This window comes from Arvicola amphibius, chromosome 8 (genome assembly GCF_903992535.2).
Source record: "Arvicola amphibius chromosome 8, mArvAmp1.2, whole genome shotgun sequence".
Taxonomy (NCBI): Eukaryota; Metazoa; Chordata; class Mammalia; order Rodentia; family Cricetidae; genus Arvicola; species Arvicola amphibius.
This window is the reverse complement of record NC_052054.1, coordinates 124,987,956-125,015,533: the sequence shown is the minus strand read 5'-3', so window position 1 is coordinate 125,015,533 and position 27,578 is coordinate 124,987,956. Positions and strand designations below refer to the sequence as shown.

Sequence of the window (27,578 nt, the reverse complement as noted above, 5' to 3'; positions counted from 1 at the left end):
CATCATATCCTTTCAAGGAGTACCACTTATGTTTTAAAATATTCTAATTTCAAAATGTATCTACAAATGCATTAAATCCTGAAACAGTCTCCCTAGCTGATGTTTTCAGAAATGGGGTTGTTTGTGGTATGTGAACTCTTCTTAGCATTATGAATTGTTTTAGTAAATCTCTTTCACACAGATTTTGTGTTTGAAATGTACAAATGAAACCTAGTTCAAACTCGCCTCTTAAAAGACCCAGGATTTCCTTAGTGAAATCTGACTATGGCAAAATTGAACTTTCAGTACTGTTTGCATACATGTGAAGTGCACCTGCTGGATCAACACTCTTACTTTAATGAATTGTGAAATGCATTCCTAGCCTGCTCTGCTCCCTAGAAAGAGGTGCTAGGCTTTTAGCTGTCTTCTGGTGACAGAGGTCTCGGGAAGTCCTGGAGAGGAGTCTGATGACTCGCAGGCAGCTGCCACAGGCTCATCAAATACTACTTGATATGAAGTCATTTGCAGTAAAAACTATGACCCATAAATATATGGGTCATAGATATGAGACCTTCCAAACAAAGAATCTCGCTGTGCACAACCCATCTTTTATGAGACTCTAACTTAGGGTCAACCCGCACACACGGAAAAAAATAATAAATGATTAAGTAAGATATAGACTGTCCAACAGACCTCGAATCAGGTCTTGGTTTATTGAAAACAAAAGCATAATATAGATGCTAAAATAAGAAGATGTCAGTATTATTCTTTTCTGCCTAAGAACCATTACCAAACAGAGCATCCCCACGTACAGTGTACCTCCATATGGTCACCGTGTCATCTGATGTTGATAAAGGAACTTACCACAAAGACTCAGGAGAATGTACATGTTCACAGAATGGTGATCTCTTCATCTTTTTATGGAGGGAGGGGAAGCAAGCACCAGTTAAACAGAAATCAGCATCTTCCAAGTGTACCGCAGGCTTCAGGCAACTCTTTCCTTTATTGTTGTTTGTTTCACCTGCAGGTGCATATGTGCATTCTGTGTGCCTGCTACCTGTGGAGGTCAGAGGAGGGCATCAGCTCCCCTCCAGCTGGCATTAGGATAGTCATGAGCTGCCATGTGGATGCTGAGAATTAAATCCAGATGCTCTACAAGAGCGACAAATAATCTAAACCACTGAGCCATTTCTCCAGCCCCACAAAGCAACTAACAGGAGTTTCTTCCAATCTCTAATCTGCACATAAATCCTCATTTCATGCCTCTGTCTTCTTTTTGTTTTTTTAACAATTTGACAAAGTAAACGGCTTTGCATATGCTTGACAGAGTCTCCATGTTTGCATATGACATAATCATAGTCTTAAAACTTTCTCAGTGCTTGTATGAAAATGCACAACTGTCCATAGCAGTCTCAGAGTTCATCTGAGATCTAAGGGCCATATATGCAAGCAGAGAGAAAGACATTAGGAAAAGGTCACATAATTCCAAGATAAAGGCACAGTGTCATACTCTGCATGGAGAGAGGATTGTGTGGCTTTGGTGAGAAAACCTGATGGCAAGTACAGCCCGGCTGGTCCATATTTTCCTGATAAGGGGAATGCAGGTTGAGGAAAGAAATAGACAAGAGACAGAAGATAGAGTTGAGGCTTCCAGTGAATACAAAAAGCCATGAGTTCATTACTCACAGTCTTTCTGTGCCCCAATCAAAAAGGGAGGGCACAAGACTCCCATGATACAAAGAACAAACAGGCATAATCGCCTCCTTACATCTCAAAACACCCAGTAATCTCGCCCTAAGACAAACATCCTGTTGTCTGCCTTTGAGGAGCAAAGCATCCAGTAGCCACACCTTTGGTCAAACGTTCTGTTGTCCATCCTTGAGGAGCAAGAATAGGTTTGAACTCTCTGATGTCAAAAAGGAATGATACAAAGCTGTGGGCATCCATGTCCTGATAAATTCCTCTTAAACAAGGGTTCTGGGTTGTGGAACTGTAGGTCTTTTGGTTTCCTTAGTCATTTGTTTTGTCTCCTTTGGTACCTTTAATAGCAAGCAACTAGAGTAGTACTGAGTACGCACAGCTGGAAGGAGAGGTATCAACGAGAGAAGTATAGATCACAGGACGGATCAAAAGAGGAAGAGACATTTGCATTTTTAGAACTCATACTCAGGCTGGTGAGATGACTCATCATGTAAAGATGATTGTTGCCAGCACTGACTGTCTGAGTGTAAGCAACAGGACCAGCATCACAGAAGAATAGATTGACTCCTGTGGGTTGTCCTTTGACCTCCACATGTATGTGATGATAGGTTTCACATCCCCAACACCTCCCCAAGTGTTGTTCCAAGAAGAGATTACAGTATTCACACATTCTGTGCCAAGTACCCTTGAAACAAAAATACTGTATAAATCCTCGTCTTAATCTGCATTAATCCAGCTAAGCTGATTTAGTAGTTTGGCTCCTGAGTTAACTAATGAGAATGTTATAGGAGTTCAGTGAACTGTGTATACAATCATAAATTGCAGTAAAATTTGTTTCTTGTCTTCAAAATACCATTGGCATCTATTCTGGTGATCCATTTGTTATCTGATATGAATTCCAGCAGATAGGACACAATAATAACTCAAAGGAGAGAGATCCTTTCACCTGTGATGATCTTGTATTATTATGGAAGGTATAAAGAATTTCATTAGCTTCAGTAAAGTAACCTACCATAGTTGTCTGTCTGGTGGAGAGTCATTAGAACATACACAGGCAGGACTAACCATCTGCACATGCCTCTTGTATGTGGAGAAAATACTGTGAGGTTCTTATATTAGTTAAGCTAAAATAACAAATAATTAGCTCACTATAAAAGAAAATGCTGTTAATGATAGTTTGCCAGGCATGTTGTAGAAATAGACAGGAAAGACAAAGTACTCGTGTTGGCAAACCCCAGAACAGAATGCGTCTGCAGACTGGAATCAACTCCCATGGCTAATGACCTTTCCATACAAATGCTACAAATTCCAGGAGCTGTTGAAAACCCTGGGTGGCTACGGTATAATCAGGGAGGAAGACTGTTAAGCCTAGTTGAGGAATTCCCACTGTATTTGGTTTGTGCAGCAGTTATATGACTGCAGAAGGGGAAGAAGGAGGGAGAGAGAAAGGCAGGAGAGAAATAATGAAAGAAAGATGTTTAAGTTAAAACTGTAGTCTTGTCACTGGGAATGCAAATATTAAGAAAATTAACATCTATCCTTTTTAATGTGGACACATGGAATAAGTAGAAAAAGTTGTACAAATTCTTTCCGTTGCTTGGTGGCATCATTTTGAATGTAAAAATAATAATAATGGCATTTCATGGTTGAGATCATGTCGATGAGTCATCTGAGTTTGCATCTGTGAGCGTCCTTTCCTTAGTGGAGCTGAGTAACTGCATAATTAAGTTGTCTTTTAAAGCAACAATAACAGCAAAATGTCAAATGCTAACCCAAGTGTCATATGGTAAAGATTTGTTATTTGTATTTTAAGGATCCTCTGCAATAAATTGATAGCATGTGTGATACGAAATTTATCATTTGATGATGCATTCCTACTAATCTTTAGGAGTATTTATTAAATTTAAATATATTTTAAAGGTGTTATATTTTAATGAGAAGTATGGCATCTACCAGTTTATACAAGATAATAAGCACAAAGCTTGTCTACTCATCTGTGCATTTTCATTGCTCAACATAAGTACAGTCAAAAGTCCTATGTAATATATCCTATGTAAATGACGTTCTACTTTCAACTATGTTGGGGAACTATATAATCATTTATCATTTAAAACATTTTCAACAGCTTTAATGTTCTGAATATTTAATTTTTTCCTACTGTGCCTTGAGATATATAATTAAACACAAAGAGAACTAACTGTTCCATTGAGTGCAGACCAAGGTGATTAAAGAGGTAGTTTTTGAAAAACCTGTTCCATTGGGAACAATTAAATTTATAAATCCAGCACTTGGGAAGAAGAGAGGAAAATCATGTGTTTGAGTCAAAGCTAGGCTACATCATGAATTCGTGAATTCAAGGTCAGCTTGAGATGCATAGTGAGACCATGTGTTTAAAAATGTCAAGGGTTAGAGATATATCTCACTGGTAAAGTGTGCTTGCCTATCATGCGCAAGGCCCTGGGCTTGATTTCTTTCAAAACACACACACACACACACACACACACACAAAGAGAGGGGGCATATACAGAGAGACAGATAGAGACAGAGAGAAACAGAGACAGAAAAGAAAGAAAGTTAATGATAAACATAAAACAAATTTTGAAAACTTATAAGCTAATCTATCCCTCTCGGAGCCTTTACTCAGTCTTTAGTTTAGCAGCACACAACTCTCTCCCATGTTTCTAGATCCTAACCTTTCTGGAGCAGTTATCACTTATCTCTGATTCTCCCGTCTCAACAAACCACATGAGAAGCTGATTGCTTAAAACTATGAATTTGTATTTCTAGCTACCATCTTCTCGATCCTTTTTCTTATGCACCCTCGTCTAGCATATGTGGCTTCAATATTTCACTAGTCAAACTCTCTCTTCTTAGCACTTCAGTATATGTTTCTTTCTTCCAATTGTGTTAGTCATCCCTCCAGCACTCTGACAAATCCCTAAGACAAAGAACTTTTTAAAAAGGAGGTGTATATGGGCATACAGTATGAGACGTTTCTGCCCATGCCAGTTGTCTCAGTTTGTGTGAACCTGTGCTGAGGTACAATTGTCATGGAGTAAGGCTGTCCAGGACCCAAGGTCTCAGGAGCATCACAAAGGTATTTCTGCAGTGTCATGCACTCTTTTACGAGGCTCCTCCTCACGACAGTTTCTTCACCTCTGGGAGGAGCCTCAGACTGGTCCTCACCAGTCTCCTAGCATTATCCTGCAGTGGTAGCTAAAACTGAAGCCATATCTACACTCGACTAGTTGCTTACAATATTTTCATGAGGGTTCACCTTTTTAATCTTTTTTTTCATAAAGACATTCATCCAACCTTATTAGGAACTTCAATTACAGTTGTTCTCCAAATCCTCCTCCCACACACTTCCCTTCTTTTCAAATAGCTAATTCTTCAACGTTGTCCCAAGTATTTAAGGCTACTAAATGACATAAGGCCAAGGTGCAATCATTAAATTCAAACTGTTTTTGCAAATCAGTATATTGGCCTTCACCTAGCAGTTGATCTTGGGAAATATTAATGTCTCTAGCCTTATTTCATTGTTATGTGGCCCTAGCTCCCTCTGCCTATCATGTTCACCATTCTTACATAGGACCAGCTTCTAGTATTGCCAAATCTTTCCAGTCTGGTGGATAATTCTGTTATGAGTTGAATTTAACATCTGCTTCACACAGGGTGAATGCATACCATATAAAATGATCACTTCCTTAAATCTCCTCAAATCTAATACTTCTATAGCATTCCATTTAATTTCTGCATAATCTCAGGGAGTGCCTATTGTCTGGTGGCCATTATCGTATTTTTAATCTTCTTAAAACTAGCATGGCTAGCCACTATTCTTAATCTGTGTTCGCTACAAAGTTTCATTCCTAATTCTATGACCTGTTGAGGCCTGAGAAAATAGTGAAGCATCAAACATCTTATATAAGATTAATTACCAAGCACATGCATTAGAGATTAGTGACCACTTGTTTTCTCCTAAAATCACTTGATTAAAGTCTATGGCGAATTTCTTCTTCTTGTCCCACATGTATTTGACGTTGTCATCCATTTCAATTCAGAATTAGTCTTTGAAGATTTTTCCTCCTCGCTCTCCTCATTTATACTATTTTCCTTCTTCTCTTCCCCATTTTCTTCTGCTCATGCCCTCTTGTCCAAATTGCACACAGTTTTATAACGCTTACCTTAAATACTGTACTCTCCATAATAATTTATGTTGAGAACAATCTGTCCTTTGACCCATCTAAGTGCTGAACTGCATTTTTCTATGCAGTTTTGACAACCTGAATTTGATCCCTAGGACAAACATGGTCAAAGGTGAAAACTCAGTTCTCAGAAATCATCCTCTAATCTCCATACACATACTGTGGCATGTACATTCTAACACACACATGTGCACACCCATATGCACACACACACACACACGAAAATAAAATAAAGTTTTGTTTTATGTGTTTTCTAGAGTCCTTGTTATCCAAAGTAGAACCTTTTGTTATTTTTGACACAATAAAAACCCTACTTATTATAATTTTCCAACACAATTTTGAAAAGAACTTCTCTCTCTAGCCCTCCTACAGAATAAGCAATCAAAGCTGCTTGAAAACTCATAAATAGATCTATAAAGGTCAATTTTCCATTGTACAGTGCCTGTTTTAGACCTGTGAATCTAAAGAGTACAGGCACATTTTTTTTTATTGCAAATGGTTTATAACGAATTCTTTAGCACAAGTGCTTTGAAATAGAGGTGCATTGTTTCCAGGTAATGTATGGGGGGACCCAGGAAGCTTTTATACAAATTAAGGCCATGGGAGGTGGACATGAATTCAAAATTTTATTAAATTATGCCAAAAAACCACAACATAAAAATTAAAAACAGCAATTTTAAGAAGAAAAATTCATAAATTACTAGGAAGAAAATGCATTTGGGCTTTAAAAACTTATATTGAATTTTAGAAATAGAGAGTTAAAAACAGGAAGTAAACCTTTAAACTAACAGATATCACTTAGCTATCATCTTGAAGACAATGTCTTGTTTTGTAAACAGATATAATGACAAACAAAATCAAGATTTTACCAATAGAGTTAATCAAATGCTATAGAGCAGTTATTTTTCAAAGTATGTTCCATGGATCATATGTTTATTGTCATGCTGATACTTATGAAAACGGTAGATTCGTGAAATCATTCAAATTTCTACAATTGTTCTCTTGACTAGAACTCAAAATTCTGAGTTTTTAAACTATAATTCTAATTGCTCATGGTGCCTACCCACGTTTGAAAAGTGTTATGCAACAATTGTAAGTGCAGAACTCTTTGTTCAATATTTGAATATACCAACTTAACAGAATTAATTCATTGGGTGGTGTAACAGTACTCATTCCTTATGAAAGTCACTGAATGGATGAATAGGTGGATGATAGGGAACTGATACATAGAAAGGTAATCAAACTTTGTGCAAAACACTTTACCTCATCTCTCCTTAGCCTTTTAAGTCACTTTACAAGAGGATAGTTATTATTATCCACTGTTTATTGTGTGGAAATAATGAGGCAATGAAATGATGTAGCTTGCTATATAGGGGTCTAGGTGGAGACAAAGATTTGTACACACTCTGCCATACAGCCTCCTGCATTTGCTGTGCTGGTTCCCCACTCCATCGAGTATTCATGAAGGTGATGGAATTTTATTGGAGCCTGTAACTGCTACATTCGGCACCACTGAAACCTCATGGTCACCAGCAAAGTTATAGTCCTAAGATGAGCAAAGAATAATGTTAGTGTCTTGTGAGGCATAGCTGTCTGACACTTCTAAAAGAAGCTTCCAGAGGTAACACATCATTGGCAAGAATGGTGCGAATGTGAGAAAATTAATTTAAGATGCTACACTTTAAGGAGAAAATATGAAGGAAAAGCAAAGATTACAGTATATAAGGTAACCAACTCCAGAGCCTACCAGCTCACATCATAAGAGGAGGAAACATTCTGTGTGACTTGACTGAGGAGCTGGAAGACAGTTGAGCTGATTGAAAATATGAGCCCTTACATGATAATTGCCAAATAGAGGGGGCTCTGTGATGGGTGCATGTTCATGGATTGATTTTCATTTCATCAAAGAGTCTATTGGATGATAGCTAATATGGAAAATGATCCTTTTATTACCATATATTAATTATTGCATAATGGTTTCACTATGGCACATGTGCATAATGTGTTTCGATGTTATTTATCCTTCATTATTCTCTCTTGTCTTATGACCACATGATCAACTATTTTGAGAGAGACAAAAATGTAAATTTTCTAGTTATTGCTCTAGCTGTTATTTCAATATAGGTTTCCAGTTCAGTCATGAAGATGAAAATCTTTAGTGATTTTTAAAATGGCTTACTACAAAAACACCTTAAAATATCTTTATTTAATATTTTTTGTGAATGAAAACAATTTTATTTATTTCTTGAGAGAAATAACATTGCATTTGCTCCTTTCTCTATGAAATTGAGAACCAAAAGTTTTTCCCTGAATCTATTGACTGATTTTATCAATTTCCTATAATTTTATAAATACCATTCCTTGTATTTCCAATTGATAAAGACTCTGCTATTCACCAGTAAAAAAAAAAAGTAATTTTTTAAATCAAATGAAAAAGTCATTTAAATTTTTAGAAATTTTTATATGATGTTATAATGACCAGTATATGACGAGACATAAATGATAAATGTCTGTTTTCTTAAACTGGCTTACTTGAAAAATAAAAATATCAGAACAGGTTTCAAAAGAAATCATATTTTAGGGCCAGGCGGTGGTGGCACATGCCTTTAATCCCAACACTCAGGAGGCAGAGGCAGGTGGATCTCTATGAATTTGAGTCCAGCTGGGTCTACAGAGCTAGTTCTAGGACAGGTTCCAAAGCTACAAAGAAAAAAACAAAAAGAAAAAGAAAAGAAAAAAGAAAAAATCATATTTTACGCCGGGAGGTGGTGGCGCACGCCTTTAATCCCAGCACTCGGGAGGCAGAGGCAGGCAGATCTCTGTGAGTTCGAGGCCAGCCTGGTCTACAAGAGCTAGTTCCAGGACAGGCTCTAAAAAAGCTACAGAGAAACCCTGTCTCGAAAAACCAAAAAAAAATCATATTTTATAACAAACATGACTGATAATGATTGTATCCTTTGAGTCTTGTGTATGTTTTTCTACAAAATTATTAGTAGAAAGCTGTAGCCCAAATGTTGTTTTTTATTTTGAATTTACGTTAGAATTTAGTGATTCTCAGGACCTTCATATCTATTTTTAGTAAACTCTGAGTCCTGTGTTACCCACGAAAGCTAAGGACTTCCCTCATTTGGGATGGCAGACTCAAGTGAAACATGCATTTTATCTTAGGCCACAGGAAGGGTTGCAGATCAAGACAAGTTGTAAGAGCGAGGAGGAAGAACAAGAAGGATAGAGGAGAGGTTTGTGTGTATATGGTGTGTGTGTGTGTGTGTGTGTGTGTGTGTGTGTGTGTGTGTGATAGTTTATATTGATTTTCAATATGACAAGATCATTAAAGAAACAACCTTTTGGTATTGCTGCAATGAATTATCTAAATTGGGTTCATTGAAGTGGGAACAACCTTCCTAAATGAGGGTGACACTGTACCTTTGGTTGGGATCCTTCTTTACCATGAGTGTTCCACAGCACCTATGGTTACTACCATAGGTCTCCAAAGAACCAAGGAGAGTACTGAAAGAGGCAAGGCAAGCATTCAGTTCCTGCTAACTAGATACAGCCCCCATACAGGAGAGCAGTACTTGAGCCAGGAGGGGGTCACAAATGACTTCCTGTCTCTCTTTTCCTTGTTCTAGCTTCATGGGTTTCCTTTAAACTGGATGACTTTCAGCTAAGACATATATCCAAATTATAAAATGTACATGAATGGGAAAAACAAAATCATCAATAAACTTAAACAATATCCTCCAAAAGTTCTACTACAGTCTCCCTTGAGACAAAATCCTCTGCTAAAGGTGAGATAGTACAAGCCATGAATTTCATGGGGCACTCACTGAGTGGAGAAAGCTTCTGGCCTTCAAGGCCTCTAAAGAGGATGGGTGATGTCAAACGTGGGTGGTGGAGCCCACACAGGCCACTCCCACTCAAAATGGAGCTTTGCAAAACTATAATAGAATCCATTTGGGGCCACAGTTTTAAAAAGCCAAGAAGTTTTAAAAGTTTTTGCCTAACCATTGGAGTAGAAGGGGCTCTAAAAATCATTCAACGAGTGTGAGGTTAAAAACATACCATTGAGTTAGACTCGTAGAGCTACAAACACCAAAGGTAGTCGGTGTGGTCCCTGGGGTACCCAAGCGAGGAGTCATCAGCACTAGCAGTGCTCCTCTAGAACAACAGTCATTAGAGCAGCTGGAATCTTTATAGTCTCATTGGCTCACTGGCTGTTGCTTTTTAACTGAGACTTCAATCTTATTTTTATACATTTTTGTAGACACATATGGCTTGATTATAGATATTAAGTGGCCACTAGGAGCTTTAGATTAAAGCCTTTCATGAACACAAGCTGCCTGGGTAGCCAGGATTGCCCATACCCCCTGTGGTCCCTATCTCTTTCTTGCCTCTGTGCCTCCTGTGTTAATTTCTGTACTCCCCTTTTCTGAATTCCCATTGCCCTTCATCTCAGTTACATCTATTTACTTAAATATAAGCCAATTAAACAAAGTATAATAATAGAACACCCCTGTGAAAAGAGCACAAAGGAGGGGAACTGCAAAGCTAGGAACAGACTAATGAAAGCTCCCCAGAAGACAATCTGCCTCCTACTTCGTCTTCTATTTATGGGGAGCCACAGTCTTTGTTTGTTTCTAACATCTCTATGCCAAGTCTCCACCCCTCATCCATATCCCCACCTCCTTGGGGGAGAAATCTTGATGCATACTTGTGAATCATAATATTTCCAAGTTTACTGCTGTGAGCATTATTGCACAATGCATATGGGAATATTGTTGTAGAATTTCCAGAATACTTGGGAGTCAGATGTGTTTCATGACAAGGTTTTATATAGATTTATTGTCTTAGTAAGTAATATTTTCACTCAAGTGGTTCTCCTTTTTTCTAATGAGTATCACAGGCCATTTCTTTAGTGATAAAAATGTTGGCTGCCACTGTTAAGAAAATAACATGGAAAGGGAAGAAGATATTTCGGATTAGTTACAGAAGGAAGGGAATGCTAACTTCTTTCCTACTGTTTTAAGTTATCATGCACTGCCACCTAAACAGCATGTAATATAAGGACCTGAGATAGCCGGAACTAACCGTAAACTGAGCTCTTCCTCCAGACTTCAGTGACATGATGACACCCTCTGCTCTTAGAGCTTTGAGTTCTTTGGGACTAAAATGGATTTATCAAAATTTCAATTTTCTGGGTGAATGACTATAGCACAATCTTCTCTTTGGTGTGAGCATCAATTTAATTGTTGCTACATATTCATATGTGTGTTATGTATGTGTGGTATATTTGTAATATATAAATAGAGCCGGAACAGTCTGTATAATATTGCTTGTATGTATGATTCCAGAACTGTCCATTTAGCAGTGATATCCAGCTGGTGAGTTTTCCCCTAGGGAAGATGATTTTTTCCAATCTCAGTATTCCTTAGTTACCTATAGTTCTTTCTCCTAAGGTTAACTCAGAAGAATATAAATATGGAAAGAGTGAAGTAGATAAATTAACAGCAAAAATTTATGAAAAAGTCATAAGGAATCATACTATTAACTATCTACCCAAAATGCCTATAACATACATACATTGGTTTATGAAATATACATACATAGTTTAATGAAAGTTTTCCATCTGAACTGACAATGCTTGCCTCAGGAGCCACAGACTACCTAACATCCTCCAACACCTGTTATGAAAAACCTTCTTGTGTGTTATTTGTAGGGTTTTCTAAGAAATTCCCAAAATATTATAGGCTATTGCTATTGCCTCAGTTGCCCCTGGAGGTGGAAGTTAAGTCCTTATTGCTGAAGACATCATGCACTTTGGATACAGATCACAGTGGATCAGAGCTTGGTCTAATGTATCATTGAAAGTAATAGGTCCTCTCATGGTTTGGTGAACTTCACTCAAGATAATCATAGTAACATAAAACTTCCATAGATCTAGTATTTTTCAGATATTTGTCTTGCTAATTCAAAGAAAGAAATTTATGGACTACAAAGGATAAGTTTTAGAAATATGTTTTACAATAGAGCTTTCAAGCAAGACAAAAGACAGTTCTCATATAACAGAGATGGGTCCCTGGGAACAGCATGTCATTGGAGGTCACTGCCTTGAACTTAGTAAGGCTTTGTAACATCCAATTCTGTGTTACCCCCTTGGTACAGCCACTGTACCGTATGTGAGTCTGGCAAGGGCTTGGAGATTGAAAGAACACACAAAGAAACCTGGGTCAATTGAAAGGAGATCAGCCAAATGCCATTTATTTAACCTTAGGGAAATCCTTACATACCTCGCTGTTGCACAAGGATTTCCGTCCAGGCAGGTGGGAAATTACAACACCAAAGATGGAGTCAACAATGCCCTACAGCTAATCACCAGGCGGGGTAGAGGGAGCACAGGAACAAACAGAATGCTTTAGTTAGATGACCAGAAACTGTCCTCAAGATGCACCCCAGGAACAGGGATAGACCCAGGCCCTACAGGTCCCCCTTTTATATAAATTATATGACTAGGCATGTCTTGGGTGGCATTGAACATCAGGCAATACCCCTTACCCGTCATGGGAAAGCATCCAGGTCAAAACACATTTCCTGTCTTAGGTTGGGGTAGCCCCCAAAAACCTTTCCCGTCATTGGCTCACTAGTCACCCATCACCGAGTTCAGCCAGATTTGTGCTGAAAGATTCTCTGGGGCAATAGCTAAGAGGACTTGCCACGTGGCAACGTTGACCTGAGCTTGCCTTTGTCTCTGGCACCATGAAACCATGAAGATGATGCTCCAGCACATATAAGCACTCCTTAAGGAGACTGTGCCTGCTCAATTCTTAATAAGTCTGCGCAAATTGGAGCCCTTTAAGGTCTCAGCACTGGTGGGAGGAACACTGGTATAGTAAACTAGAATAATCTTAATAACCAATTTGCAAATTGTGTACTCCAGGGTTCATGAATAACAGCAATAAGCCTTTACTGTAACCTAGCAGTGGACTTTAACCACAACCAATAGTAAAATTAACTGTAATATTCATTTGTAAATTTAGCTCAATTTGAATGGCCAAGGCATTTGCAACCTGTCCTGAGAAGGTAACCATTGTGCTAGCAGAAGCAACTGACTGACTAATGGAAAATCCAGCAGTTCTAGCCACTTTGGCAGCCACAGCAATGACTGCCAATATCATGGGATGGGTCGATAGGTAGAGGAACAATCCTTGGCACTTGGACCACCACAGCCAGCTCCTCAGGATCCCAGCAACTCTTTAGTTGACAAGCCAGTGTCTACTTGATCTCTTGGCTCTGTCCTGTCTTCAGGCTTCTGGACAGAAAAATCCACAGCACGCACCAGATGCTCAGGTACCCATATTGGACTGTCAGCATCCTGTGGGAAAACACAAACAGCCCCTCTTCCCCACATCAGTGTAGGATCTGGACCATACCAGGTGCCATCTGCCAGATTCTTCCATTTGACATGAGGCATCCCAGAAGAATCTGGCCACCAATGCCGGTCAGCAGTGGTATGAGATTGAGCATCAATAGTCAAAAACAATTAAAATGTATAAAATAAAAGACAAATGGTCTCTGGGGCAGAATAGAGCTAGGCAGGAAAAACTAAACTGAATGCTGGGAGAAAAAAAGCAGAGTCAGAGAGATGCCATGCAGCCCTGCCAGAAACAGATACCAAATGGAACCTTGCTGGTAAGCCACAACCATGTGGTGATACACAGATTAATAGAAATAGGTTAACCAAAAATGTAAGAGCTAGCCAATAAGAAACTAGAGCTAATTGGCCAAGCAGTGATTTAATTAATACAGTTTCTGTGTTGTTATTTCGGCTCTGGGTGGCCTCCCCCAACACCTAAAGTTTAGTCAAGATGATATTATATGTACCTGTGTTCTCATGGATGAAAAGAATGACCTGACCTGTGGTGTCCTGGTGACCTTGTCTGGATGAAAATACTATTTATCACCTATCATGTAGCTTTAATTGCCTTCCCCAAGGCTGTATCTCCAGTTCACATTAGAGATGAGACCAAGGAAAGAGATAACTTGATTGAGGGAGCCTTTGTGGGGCTAGCAAGAAACCAGGCACCAGGGAAATTCCCATAAATCTACAAGGATGTCCCCAGCTTACACCCTAAGCAATAGTGGAGAGGGTGCCTGAACTAGCCTTCCCCTGTAATCAGATTGATGACTACCTTAATGTCATTATAGAACCTTCATTCAGCAACTAACAGAAGTAGATGCAGGGATCCACCATAGTACACTGGGATGAGCTCTCTGAGTCCAGTTGAAGAGAAGGAAGAGTAATAATATGAGCAAAGGGATCAAGACCATGATGGGGATTCCCACAGAGACACCTGACCTGAGTTAGTGGGAGCTCACTAACTCTGAACTAACAGCAGGAAAACCTGCATAGGCCCAAAACAGTCCCTCTGAATGTGGGTGACAGTTGTGTGGCTAGGGAAGTCTGCGGGGCCACTGTCAGTGGGACCAGGATTTATCTCTAGTGCTTGAACTGGCTCTTTGAAGACCATTCTCTTAGGAGGGATACCTAGCTCAGACCAGATATAGTGGGGAGGGCCTTGCTGCTGCCTCAAAGTGATGTGACAGACTTTGTTGACTCCCCATGAGAAGCCTTACCCTCTCTGAGGAGTGAATGGGGAGGGATGGGTGGAAGGTGGGGAAGTGGGAGGAGGGGAGGGAAAGGGAACTGAGATTGGTATGTATAATTAGAAAAGATTGTTTTTTAAATAAATAAATAAATAAATAATGGAATACATTTGCTACAAAAAAAATTACTAACTGAGGATGTGATTCATTTTTAGATATAAAGTAATGCATCATCAAAAACAAAATGATGAAATGTCAGCATTATTTGAAGTACATTGCATGCTCATATGTCTTAATACTTTGATCCTGCATATGTGCTCATTTTTAATTCAATTGCTATTAAAAATAATGTATATACTTCAGATACTAGTGATCATTAAAAATGAAATAAAATGGAAAATACACATATGGGCAGAGGCTTCTTTCAAGTTTAACAAGCTTTAATCAGAATGGAACATGTTGTATGACACTATTCCTGGAGAGGCATGAACAAACATGTATTCACCCCAGACAGAGAACCAAAGTCTTATCAAAGTCACCTTGATAAAACACCAAGTTTATTAGCATTACTTAAGGAAGTATGGGTGACAGGTTACTTACAAGAGCATGGATACCTCTTAAGCAACTTCATCACCAAGATCCATCCCACTATGGGAAATAAGTGAAGACCCATGAAGAAGCTGGAACCCTGAACTTCTCTACATGACTTGCAGGAAGATCATCAGGGCAAGAGGTATCTTCTGCTTAGCTGTCCTTACTGTTTATATAACCCTGGAGAGAGAGGGGCTTTGTAAATCTTTTAAGTTTCATGGACTTCCTGAAACCTGTGAGTTATTTCCTCGGTCATTTGCTTGCTTATGACATGCATATGTTTGTTGGGGGGGCCTCATAAGTGAGTGAAGTGTTTATGAGGGCCAGAAGATGACATTCAATATCATGGAGCTACAGTTGTAGGTGGTTGTTAGCCACCCTACTTGGGTGCTGGAAAATGAACTCAAGTCCCATGCAAGAGCTACTACTGAACTTTCTCTCCGATTCTACTCGATGAGTCTTAATGGGCCTCCTTTTAGAACATGTGAGTCTTAGGGCATTTCGCTGAAAGATGAAATGTTTTGTCTCAGAGGACATTCTTCTACAACAGCTAGTGCAAATAAAATGTAAAAAATAAGTGTAATAGGAGTTTTCATTACCAAATGTAATGACTAGATACATTCTGTTATTCCTGGAGATTATTGAAGAATATCTTTAGAGAAATGAGCGTCAGTTGAAAAAGTTGGAAAACCTGGAGAGAAGGACGGGGGAAGGAAAAGAGAAAAGTGAGTGAGAAAATGAGTAGCAGAGACAGGAAAAAAAACACTTAAATGAAAATGAGGAAGATGAGGAACTTATTGAAGGAGAAGATGGAGATGTGAAGATGGAAGGAAAGGGACAACTAATAAACTTACAAAAGAACTAGTCTGGGATGTAGGGAGTTTGAAAGTATACTTGCAATGAAGTTGAAGAAGCCAGATGTGATTATGTACAGAAACCTCTGAAGCTCAGCCTAGAGACCTAGATTGTATCCATTAGAAAGGGCAACTGGAATGAGGAGAGCAAAGTCATCAGGTAGAAATCTGTCCTGGTAAGTCTTACATGTGAATCTGCTCCACTTTTTTAAGCCTCATCCTATACCACAGGATGCTGTCTGTTTTCATTAATTTTATACTTTTTTTAAGATGTTAGGTTATTGTTGATTACCAAAAGGATAAAAGTGGCAAGTATTGCTGTATTGTTGAGGATGTGAAAAAAAATTCTCCATCACTAGTATAGCCATTATAGAAAATAGCGTAGGAGATTCTCAAAATAGAGCTGTCCTATGGCCCAGCTCTAATGCTACCAAGTATATAACCAGAAGAGATGAAACAAGTCTATTGAAGGGTCTCACTGAATGTCTGTTGTAGGACTACACATAATAATCAAGATATAGAATCCACCTATGTCCATCAGATGGTAAATAAAGAAATTAAAATATACATACACAATGGAATTCTTTCTAGGCATAAAAAATGAAATTATGTTCTATGTGACAACATGGATCAACCTTAGGAATGGTATGTTAAAGTAATAAGCCAGAAGAATGCGTGGTGATCTTATTCATAAATCAAAAACTTTTGATCTTGTGGAAGTGTTGTAGTGTTGTGGTTACAAAGGACTAGGGTGATGGCAGGAACAATATTGAGACACTGAAAAAATGACCACAAAATTTTGGTTAGATGGGAGAGAAAAGTTCAAGGATTTATTGAGCAACATGGTAAGTTTAGTTAATATATATATATATATATGCAAAAAAATTCTAAGTAGAGGCTTCATTTAGCATCTTAGCTATATATTTATACATATATATTCAAGTTATTTGTTATATAACTAATAACCATAATTTTATCTTTAAAAATAATAAAATAAAATGTCTGCTACCCATATAAAAATTCTAAACAAATGAACAGATGGTTTTCTTTCAAGTAAGGAAGTATTATATTTCTTTAGATATTCTTATTGCTAGGCAGAAAATTGCAATGATGTATATAAATAAGCAAAATACTAACATGTGTGCCCATTCCTGCAGAAGGTACTTTATATCACAGTATCAATTCACATTTTATTATACACATACTCACAATTTGAGTCTGAATATTTTAACAATTTAGGGAATATATAAGTTTCTAATTTTACTTTACGAGTGTTATCATTGCATATCTATCCTTTACAATAATAGAGGGCCTTGACAGTAACTACTGGACCATCATGATGCTTCGTTTGCACTGGGAATTGAGATGTCTCCTGTTCAAAGAATAGCCATGTATCCTCAGCTGTTTGCATATAAGCAAAGCCACGTTCAGCCCATTGAAGCATGAGAAGATGAAGATGTGTATATCTTTTCCTCTTGCTCTTCTTGTGTACTTTCAAAAGCCTGTAGGTCACAAAAAAGAGCAGCCAGAGATCATTGTCAGTGTAGAAAAAAAAGCAGTGACTGGAAGACTTCTCCATCCCTCAGAGAGTCAAGATGAGCTTTCCTCAGTAATCCAATCTTTGATACTTTAACTTGTACAATATAATGTCAAGATACTTTGGACAAATGTAAATCACCTCTCCTAAGGCAGCTTAGCCCAGCTTTTAGCCCTAGCCTGCAGTGTCAGTTTGAGAATAAAATGACACAGTGCTTATTAGCCACCATGTCCTTTGCTCAGATGAAGACGAGATGTTTTATGAATAAGAATTTTGTTAACAGTTCTTATTTCTTTCAAGTGTATATTTGACTTATATTCCATTTGAAATATAAGCATGTTTGTAAAACAACTTCCACAGTAAACCAGAGAGATGTTTCTCAACCATTAATGACTTTAATTCAGCAAACTTTCTTATACTTACAAATACATAGATAATAAGTGATTCTAAACATATTAGGGAGCAGACATGGTTTAGTAGCTTGGTAAATACATGACAATGTTGATAGCTGCCTGTCTATTTAAGAACTACTCGAAATACTAGAGTTTCCCCCTAGTAGATCAGAAGTCCAGTCCTCAGCAGCTAAAATCTTTAAATTTTGATGAGTGCACTGAGTTCTGAACTATTCAAAACCACATAAGATTGGTAAATGGGTGGGCAACAGGGCTGTTGTTCATTTTTGCGTTAATGGAATAGCCTAATGCTAGTGGTTATAATTAAAGTAAGTTTTCAGCAACTACACTTAGTTTCTCCAGCAACTTCAGCCATCTCTGTTTTGCTTGTCTGAGAAAGTGTATCAAAACAGAAAATTAAATAACTAAATGATACTTAGAGGGGAATGAGTTTCCATGGTAAAAGAGCAGTACAATGTAGCTCAACAGGGAAAATTTTCTTCTGAGACACATCTTTGGGGAAAATCTCACCTTGGCATTACTTTTTCATGATATTCTAGTTTCTCATTCTAGCTTCAATGTTATACATGACGTACATTCAAACAGAAATAAGCCTGCTCAGTTACTGCAGGGACCTGAAAAAGAGGCTGAGATGGGACGGTGTTTATCCCTAAAGCTTGTGGAGCAAAGTTCAATCCCAAGCACCCATATAAGAAGACAGGCATACTAGTCACTTCTCTTTTGATGTAATAAAACAGGAAACTTAAGAAAAAAGGGGGTTTATTTTGTCTTATTGAAAAGCTAAATCCATAATGGCAGTGAAGGTATAGTATCAGGAGCCTGAAACTGGATGAACACATTTTCATCTACACACAGGAAGCAGATAGATAGAAAGATGGATGGATAGATAGATAGATAGATAGATAGATAGATAGATAGATAGATAGATAGATAGATGATAGATAGATGATAGATAGATAGATAGATAGATAGATGATAGATAGATAGATGATAGATAGATAGATAGATAGAGATAGATAAAGATAGATAGATAGATAGATAGATAGATAGATAGATAGATAGATGACAGATATGCAAGAATGTTTGCTAAAATATTTGCATACAGATTTTGTCCATAGACAATCCAAAAATTTCTCAAAAGCAACAAAAAGCTGTGTGTAAGATTTCAGCAATCATTTTGCTAAAATAATTACTGAATTTTTACCAGGGATGTGAAATTCTACCATGTGTCTTTTTGGCTGTGAAACTTTCTTTATGGTTATTTAGATGTTAAGGATCCATCGTACTTGCTCTTCCACATTGTTAGTGAACACAAATCAAATGAGCAAATACAAAAGAAACAACAAATATAATCAAAATTTATTGTTTTGAATCAAAGTCTTATCTCCTTCTACATTTACATGAATTTATTGATTAAAAGTTCAAAAAGTGACTGGGTTCGTATGTTGGTGATAGAGCATTTGTCATGCCTAAGACCCTATCTTTGATCTCTAACATCATAATCTAAGCAAAAAAAAATCCAGAATAGATAAAAGAAGAATCAGTTCATCCATATCTTCTGTTTGAATTTTCTTCTGGATTCTAAAGATATATAGAGGCTATCCATTTAGGTTTCAAAGTTTTTAACGATAGCATGTAATCATCCTTGAAAATAAGATAGGGAAGAAACGCATCAATCCTGGGGGAAACGCACACACAGCTTTAGAAACCAGTGTGTAAGAGCTGGATTTGACAGGGGATTTACTCACACTGTAGGTTTGTGTAATCTTGCCACAGATGAGGGTGGATGCACCTGGACAGCCTGTAAGGTAGAAAACAAGCCAGGTGCCTTCCAGTAATTCTGTTTATTTCCAGGAACCACTTCATTGGGGAGTATTCCATATGACTCTAGGTGGCATTTTTTTTTCCAGCAGAATTGCTAATCCAGAGTGACTTTCAGGTTTTGGAATGTCAAAGTAAATTTAGGGTATTCTATGTACTTACGTATTTATGTTCTTATTTATCTATGCACTTATGTAAATACTCTATGTATTTAGTTGTTTAAAAATCCTGTTCTATCCTGTGCTTCATAAAGTCAATGCAGACTGGGCTAGAGGCCTAGTCTTTTTTGAAGTTTTTGGTTATAATTAATAATTATGAATATATTATTTTGGGAGATTACACAATCTTCTGTTTATTAGCAGAGAACAATTTAAAATTTTACTCTTCCTTGGATACTACTCTTAAGAAGTGTTAAGATGTAAAAAGGTAGGAAAAGCGTTCAGTAGTTTACCTACTCACTGCTCTGTGTCAATTGGCTGAGCTAGTGACCAGCAGGTCATAAATCCTAAGCAGACGAGGACTAGACCTTAGGAAATTCATCTTGCAATCTCATAGTTACCCAAATTCAGAAGAGAAAGGTTTTTTTGGTTTATTTTTTTATCTTTAAAAATTTCCATCTCCTCCCCTCTTCCTCCCCCTTCCCTCCCCTCCCCTCCACCCATATCCCCCCTCCTTCCCTCTTCAGGCCAAGAGAAAGTTTTGAGCTGTTTCACATTGATATGGTTGACATGTGTGGGTCAGAAATTAATTCATAAATTTTCTCTGCATTCTTTTAAGAAAAAGAAGCCAGAAAACACCATCAGTCCTTTGAGAACACAACAAACATCACTACTTCACAACTTCCTTGAATAGGTAAGATCATATTCTCAACCGTAAAAGAGTGACCAGCTATTGTAAAAAACACTTCACTTCTTTGCTAACCATAAGGACTTTTTATTTTTAATTAAATGCCAGTTTATTTTTAAGAAAGAAATAGCATTTTGAATTTCACAGCTAATAGACTGAGAATTATAAAATATCATTTCACATGTAGCTCTTTACAGTTGATGGCTTCTACAGGGGTGGAGATGTGGAAGAACTCAATTTTCTTTAGGGGTGGCCACTGCGAGTCTGACCATGCTCTGCTGAGAATATGGGCAACACAAATTGGACTTGGTATTTTTTTTCTTCTTCTTCATTTGTTTTGGGGAAAGTCACAAGGGTGGGGGATGGACCTGGGAGAACTGGAAAGTGATCAGGGTGCATGATGTGAAATTTCCAAATAATAAATAAAAACACCATGTTTATTTAAAAAATCACTTCATAGTATTTAGACTGACTAAGTGAAAAGATCTTTTTTTGAAATGAGGAATGATTTAAGCCCCTCTCTTCTGCTATGACTAACCATAACAATAATATTTCCTCTGCACTTACCATGTGCTAAGCTTGTTTTCATATGACTTTACATAAATTAATCCCTTTATTGCATTATGTCAGTTCTGTGAGGTAGGTAATAAATAAATGATCTCTACTTCACAGATTAGGGTACTGAGACAAATGGACAGGAGGCAAAGTTCACCAAACTGTGCACGTGGGAGCAGAAGCCAAAAACTACACATAGGAGAAAAAATTCCAACATTGGTGGTGACCTAAGAATAGTTGCTTGAGAAGAAATGCCTAAGAATTAGAATTTTCATAGGTTTGCATAAATTCCATCTGGGTTTATGTAAGAAAAAGTTGTAGCACAAATAATAAAAACCCAGAGACAGATATTGAAGATCAGAAAAGCAAAGCAGCCAACCACTAGTTCTTACGTCTAGCTCAGAGCAAAATAGGCAATCCTGCCTCCACAAATCCTCAGAATGAGACTGTGTGAGAGCTGTCTTCTCCAATCTTATACTCCTCTCTAGTGCTGAGATTAAAGGTGTGCACCACTACCGCCCAGTTTCTATGGCAAACTAATGTGGCTACTGGCATGAAAGGTGTGTGTCACTACTGCCTGGTCTGTAAGGCTGACCAGTGAGGCTGTTTTACTTTCTGAACTTCAGGAAAGCTTCATTTATTAAAATACAAATGAAATACCACTACAGAAATTGACATTTACTGAAAACATAGTCAACGCACAGCAGGCCCAATCTCACTGTATGTGTGCACCTGTCACATATCCAATAACTGCATGAATAAATAAATGAGCACCTTAGCTCAGTTTGCAAATAGAAATTATGTTTCCTTTTACTTTTCATCTTTTAACTAGGAACTTTATACGAAAGGCAGAATAAAATTGTACAGATTGCAAGGGAGTGACCTCTCACTACAGAAAATGAATATTAGTTTAAACTATTTGTATTAAAGGTGTTGAATATACTATGTATAATTGGCCATGATAATGTTCATTTTATTGCTTTCATTCTTTATTTTTGAGGGGGGAAATGTATAATGTTTTCATTGCGAAGGACTCAACATTATGGTACATACCTAAGATCTGACACGCAGATCAAACCGCCTCTCACTGTGGCTATCTTAAATTCATCTGAATAAGCCATCTCAGGAGAAAAAGGCTTTTTGCTTTCTTCTCATGCTCCCGCTTCCCTCCCAGTGAGTATCAGACTAAAGGTACATAGTGTCCTCTGTGTGTCCTACTACATGGCAAACAGACGCAGCATAGTGGCACCTTCCAAGTGTACAGAGCTATCTATTGTCACCCTGCAGGTGTTCCTTTATAGGTCACTTTCACCCACTGTTGTAGTTAGATGCGTCCACACTGGCACACAAGATTGGTTTGGCTCATTCCAGCTGTTACCATGGTTACTGACTAGCATATTAATCTCTGATGCTTATTACTGCATCTAAGTATCTCTCAGCTCTTTAAAGATTCAATGCTACGATGGCTTCAGTATGTCTTATAAAACCTAGTTGGAATTTGTGGCCAAACGAGCTGACATTCTCTGAATACGATAATATGCTAAATCTTTTCATGTCTCATTTTTCCCCAGCTGGAAACACATCTTTTAATTGGCATGTAAGAATTTTGCTAATCTACTGGGGCCCATGATTTTCACTGTTCTGTCATAGTATAATAATCAACATAGGCTTTATTTCACCATAGATGAAGTTCTGACTATTCCCAAATGTAGTATGAATACTACATATGAAATTTAAGATACTTAAAAGAAAAAACATTTTGGGGGGGTCCATGTTAATTGCTTACATTCCCTTAAAAATTGTGGGAGGAGTTCTAATAAAGATCACTTTCAAATTACAGTTAATTCTAGAATTTGCCGATACATACATGGAAGTTTAATTTATCTCACCAGTATTTATTAGGATTCTTTTATGTATATTGGGGGCTAATGTTAAACCATCAAGAAGAGACAATATTTATCTAAACTGAGAAAATAGTGTCTCGGAAAATACAAACATTCCTGCAGTGTTGCTGCAGAAGTGACTATGTGGCCTTGTATTCCTACTTGTGTGTGTTCTTCAGTACCATGTGAGCACCTTTGATAACACTAATTCCACCAAGTGGATTATGCAGAATTGATAATCACAGTAGAAATGTTTAGAAAAGAGTGTCCTTTGAGTTGTTTACTAATGTTGCTAATTACTATATTGCATAAAATTTGAAATTTACTATTTCCAACCTAATGCATGCAATCCTAAAGGTAAATGTAGATCTTTGTCCCTGAAGTTCATATTAATGATGCCTATGAAATCAGCATCTCCTTTCCTACAAAGCTCACTGGGTTTTGCAGTGCACTGTTAATCACTCTGAAAATCAGTTTGCTGTAGCTTCCACCCCTGTTAGAGGCACACGACTTGACCTATTCAAGCCCATGGGAGAGCATTACAGGACTTGTAACTGTCCAAACTATTATCAAGTCTCATCGGCTTTACCTATATAATTAAAAGTCATTAGTCTTGCATTTCCATAATCTGTTGTCTACATAGAAAGTCAGTTCCGAAATCCTAGATTGATATGACTCCCCTGTTCCAAATATGCCAACAGTCACCTTATAGTTTGAATTCCTCACTCCTATCGTGGCCAACAAAGTGGTACAGGATTGTCATCCACTGTAACACCCCCCAACATCATCTCAACATTTTCTCCTACCTCTGATGGCAGAAGTGCTAAGCTGTTTCACTACCACCAAGGCCACCACCTCCCAGGTGAGCTCTCACTTGTTGAAGGATAAGTGGATATATGAGGGTTACTGAGAAACATGGTAGGTAGATGCTCTGTCCATAGATTACCCACAATGCACATCAGCAATGGTTGGTAGCTCTAAGAGCATTCCTTTATGTGTCTTAGCAGAACCCATTGCTTTTCCGATGTTCAAGAACTTTCCTAGTTTCAAGCCTTAATTTTTATGATTTTATAGTATTTTGAAAAAACTTAATTGTTGATTTTATTATCTTAAATCTTGATTTATGATACAAAAGTCCCAAAGTACATAGACAAGTTAGGAATACGCTAGACAGATGGACATGAGAAAAATATTTGAAGAATAAAAAATATGTATTGTTCTTTAAGTCTTTTACCTAAATAAATATTGCTGTCTGCCACAATTCATCATAACTTAGATTGTACTTTCCTCCTGAAACTTTGTATTTTTTTCTTAATTGTAGGGAGCTTATCTTTTAAGAAATTGTTTTATATAAGAAGTTGGTGTTTTTAGTTTTACAACTAGGATCTGCACTTGATGACTATTTATATTGTCAAGAATACTTGGCAACAGAAAAACAAACAATAGGGCCACAATAGCCAACAGCTAACAAAAAGAGAATCAGAACCTGGTATTTTTGCCATCTTCTCTGAAAATAAGTACCTTGGCTTGCACTGATCACTACCTCACAAAGACTGTTCACGCATTCTGTGGAGACAGTTTTCAAGGTAGATTATGCATTCTAAAAATAAAGTTGACTGGTAATTTTAGGATGTCTGATGGTACTTTTACCAAAACCTATTGTACTCTGCTCTTCTTGAGCAAGACCTAAGCCTGGCTAAGGTTTTAAGAGGGATCTCTTCTTAGTTATCTGGGGACAAGGAAAAGAAGAGTTGCCCACATCTTCTGCCAGGAGTTAAAATAACAATGACAGTCCTCCTACTTGCCAGGCTGAGTCACAAGCACATTCTTCTGCTTCCTCAGAGGTTCTAAGCAGATTGTTTGGACTGGAGTTCTGGAGGCAGAGGTGGGCACCACCTGCCGTAAAAAGACTGCTGTGGTTAAGGATTGTCTTTTAACAGTTTGGCTGAAGAGAAATAGGAAAAGAAAACATTTGGTGCTGACAAGCACAGAGTCTAATGTTTGAGTAAGTGAAGAGTGGTCAGGGATAGCTGAGAAGGCTCAGTTGAGTGTACATGCTTGCCACCGTGCCCCACAACTTGAGTTCCATTCCCACAACCGACAGGGTAGAGGCAGAAAATCAACTCTTGCCTGTTGTCTACTGACTTTCACACATGTAGTGAAGTACATTGAGTGTACACACACTCATGTGCACACACACACACACACACACACACACAAATGAAGGAATAAACAGTAAATAATTTAAAAAGCTATGGTGGTCTAGCCATACTTATTATCCAATTAATTATTTTATGAAATAGGGAAGCTAGTTGTAGGCATGACAGTTCAGTACTGCTGGATGTTTGTACTCAGACATTTGCTGCTCAGTAGTGGAAACCTTGTCCCAGCCAATATAGATCTTAGGTTGTAATGAATAGGAGTATAGTTTTGCTAAGCAGAAAGATTATTGTAGGTTCCTGAGCAACCTTTTATTAGAACATTTTTGTTACTGAAGCAAAGCACCTTGTAAATAAGTTTTATTTGGGATAATCCTTCTGGTCGGAGACAAAGGTGTCCTTACATTGGAGAGAAGACATATGTATATATCCTCTTGTCTCTCTTCCACTTCACACAATACAACTAGTAATTCATTTTATGGGGTCTCTACCCATATAACTTTAGTTCATTTAACTAATCCTACTGTTGAAACTTTGGAGAGATTTAAGTTCCTTCTCTTAAAATCTCACAATGGGATAAAATTTCAATATATGAACCCCTGAGAGACACAATCTACATAGCCTATAGCATACTTCTTAGTCTAAGGGAAGGCACCAATATGGGCATCATGAGAGTCTAATGGCAGGAGCTAACTATGAGCCAAGGCCACAGCTCTCACTGAAACTCCTCAGCTTCCTTTCTTCTTTCTCGATTATTCTACATTATTGTCAATAACTCTCCTTCTGCATAAAGACATGGAGTGTAGTGTGTGAGTCTATGTTTGTGTGTGTCTGTGGGTGTGTTGTTGTTTTAGATAGGAGAAAGAGTATATTCCTAGTGTTCCCTAACAAAAAGAGAAAGAAGAATGACACTGACTGACATTTTGAGACTGCAGGATATTATTTTTATTTTGTTATTACTATATTATATAGTATTATTAAGGGAACAGGGTCTGGTAAAAGGCAGGAAAATGTTACATTGTTACATGTAAGATAGATTAGCAAAACCAAGAGCCACCTGAAGCGATAAGGAGGACAGGTAAGGGTCGCAGGGACTGGCATGTGTAAGTGTTCAGTCTTCCCCTCACTTTTAAAAGTGGGTTTTTTTTTTTACCATGCCCTTGGGAAAATGTCAAAATATCTTGTGCTCCTAGAAAAATGACTGCAAATTCTGTCCTCCCTGTGGCACATGCTCCAGAAGAACTCACCCAAAGGATGGGCTGTCTGTGCTTCACTTGCACCCCAGACTAGAGGAGCACACAGCATAGAAATGCCCTCTCCTCCCACGCCAGTCCCCATGGCTCTTCCAGTGGCTGTGAGGATTGGCTGTGCAGGCAGCAACCTGGGAAGAGCGACTTAAGCGTTCCATTTAATCCTGTCGCTGTTCTTGATCTTATCTTTTGTAAATGTTGCATGCTATTATAATCTCAACAAATATAAGAAACATCTTATTTAAAAGTTGCACTTTCTAGACATGGTAGTACACTCCTGTAATCCCAGATTTTGGAGATAGAGGCAGGATAATCAAGAGCTCAAGGTCCCCGCTGCCTACATAGCAAGGTGCAGCTCATTCGGGGGATCGGATCTGACACTCTTCTGGTCTTGTTGCCACTAGCATATACATGCATGCATGCACGTTTGTACCGGTGCATGCGTGCGCACACACACACACACACACACACACACACACACACACACATGAATTTTTGTCTAAAGAGAATCAAAAATGCATTATTTTTTTTTCAGGCTAACTATGTTAGTCAAGTTACCTAATGCTTCAAGAAGGAGTTCTGAAACTTGGTCATAGCTTTGTTTTGGCCTCACTCAACAGTACTGCTTGGGAAGTCATCTTTGTAGTCAAGCAGAGGCCCAGGCTCCTGCCATTTGTGACTGTGTCTCATCATCATCTGTGATCAATTGGTGGAATGGCAGAGACCAAGGAGAAGTGCATGGCAGGTGGATACAGGCCAGGACTGTATTTCCACTCATACACCTTTTTCTCAGTGGTCTGGGCAAAGGACACTCTAAGTGCTCAGAATGAAGAGAAAAGGGGTTCTGTAAACTCCTAGTAAAACATCTGAGGTTCTACTAGAAACCTATGAAGCAGTACCTTTGTATACATGGGTCAAATAGCTTTCATGGTGGCAAAACCAGATGTCAGTCATACCATGGAGATACAGTAGTGAATCATAATTCCTATATCATGTTAGACTAGTAAGTGTAATAGGCAAATCAATCTATCAAAGTTAGTTCTTACAACAGCAAGCAGATGTTTATTTAAAATGTTCTTTATATATTGATATAGTGTTTCCAATAAACAACAGCCAATAATCTCTGACGTCTGGTATTGTTGTTCACTTACTACAATAACTTTTTGTCAAGGGAATTAAT

General features: G+C 38.0%; 1 protein-coding gene across 1 annotated transcript in view; it reads left to right on the top strand.

The window, feature by feature from the left end:
• Map2 (microtubule associated protein 2) overlaps positions 1–27,578 on the top strand; it is a 268,877-nt gene that overhangs the window by 161,732 nt on the left and 79,567 nt on the right. The window contains 1 exon segment of the mRNA XM_042055511.1: positions 20,483–20,557. The gene's annotated coding sequence lies outside the window, so the exon portion shown is untranslated.